Below are 1,984 nucleotides of genomic sequence, written 5' to 3'. Positions count from 1 at the left end.
TATACAAACCCCAGAGGACACATCTCATCTGGGAAGGGGACAAGTAAAGACACGGGGTTGTGATCATATATCACATGAAGAAATAGTGATTTGAGGAAGAATGGTCCCCGTATGTGCATGCATTTGATGCTTAGTCACCAGGAAGTGGAACTCTTTGAGAAGCTTTATTAAAGGAAGTGTGTCAGTGGGAGTGGGCTTTGCAGTTTCAAAAGATCATATTAGTACCATCTTTCTCCCTCTCTCTCCCCCTCCCTCCCTCCCTTCCTGTCTCTCTGCTGCTGCTGCCCCCCTGTGCATCAGGATACTGAACTCTCAGCTTCTTCTCCAGCACCATGTCTATACGCATGCTGCATACTCTTGGCATGGTGATAATGAACTAAACCTCTATAACTAAGCTATCCCAATGAAACGCTTTCTTTTATAAGCGTTACCTTGGTCCTAGTGCTGGAAGACATGCAGAGGGCAAGCTGAAGTGTGGGCGCTCAGCTCAAGAAGATGTGCAGGGGAGGAACATTAGTAAGTCCTAGAGACCGTGCTAGATGATATTTGGGGGAAGAATACGGCTGCTTTTTGCTCTTGTCCTAAAAATACGCATGAGGCTAAATTAAAGAGTTTTTGTGTCAATGACGTCATCAGAGAAGATTTCAAGACAGCCTAACATGGACTGTGCCGCGTGGTTATTAGTAACCACTCATAAGAATGTCTATAATGGGCCGGGCGGTGGTGGCGCACGCCTTTAATCCCAGCACTCGGGAGGCAGAGGCAGGCGGATCTCTGTGAGTTCGAGACCAGCCTGGTCTACAAGAGCTAGTGCCAGGACAGGCTCTAAAACCACAGAGAAACCCTGTCTCGAAAAACAAAAAAAAAAAAAAAAAAAAAAAAAAATGAATGTCTATAATGATAGGGAAAAGGATCAAGAGAAATACAAAATGCACAGTTTGAGGAGAAAAGGAAGTGTAATGGAGCTAAGTCCAGTGCTCAAGGAGATAAAGTTTAAAGTAAACCTGGCGCTAAAGGGATGTAGGGAGCAGTGACCCCCACCCAAGTCAGTTTCCAACCTATGCAAAGGCCTTAAAGGACCTTTTAGGCAGTGAAGGAAACTGAAGCAAACGGGACTGAAGGAAGGGACAAGTTCAAGCTGCAGAACTTGGCAGCTTCGGCCACGTGTTTCTGGATTTAGAGTCTCCCTCTGTGGCCAGGTGTGTATCTGGGGCGTCCCTGCATGGAGTCCTGGAGGCCATTTCAAAGAGTTCCACTCCCTGGTGACTAAACTTTCAAATACATGAGCCTATGAGGACCATTCTTACTCAGACTGCATGAAGCTGTGAAGGTGAAGCCTGGATTGCCTTGGAGACCCCAATGTCGTGGGATACCTGCAGAGGAGAGCTGCCAAGGGAGTGGAAGCAGCCCAGGAGACACGTGTGCTGCAGTCAACAGAGCTGAAAGGGTTGGAGGCCTGCAGGAATCAGACATGGAGATGCAAGGCTAGAGTCTGCCTACTGGTTTTTGGTCCTGCTTTGGTCCAGCATTTCCTCAGTGTGCTCCCTTTCCTTCCTTTTAGAATGGTGATGTATGTCCTGTGCCATTGTATGTTGGAAGTATGTGATCTGCTTTTTAAGGTTCTGATTTTACAGAGGATTTTATTTAAGAGATTGTCCTGAATCTCAGAAGAGACTTTGAATTTTGTTTTGTTTTGTTTTTGTTTTTCAAGACAGGGTTTCTCAGTGTAGCTTTTAGAGCCTGTCCTGACACCAGCTCTTGTGGACCAGTCTGGCCTTGAACTCAAAAAGATCCACCTGCCTCTGCCTCCCGAGTGCTGGGATTGAAGGTGTGCACCACACTGCCCGAGACTTTGAATTTTTAAACGACATAGAAATACTGATAGAAGCCGGGCGATGGTGGCACATGCCTTTAATCCCAGCACTCGGGAGGCAGAGGCAGGCGGATCTCTGTGAGTTCGAGACCAGCCTGGTCTACAAGAGCT

Source organism: Microtus ochrogaster, unplaced genomic scaffold (assembly GCF_000317375.1).
Source record: "Microtus ochrogaster isolate Prairie Vole_2 unplaced genomic scaffold, MicOch1.0 UNK29, whole genome shotgun sequence".
Lineage (NCBI taxonomy): Eukaryota > Metazoa > Chordata > Mammalia > Rodentia > Cricetidae > Microtus > Microtus ochrogaster.
This window is presented reverse-complemented; position numbering follows the sequence as displayed.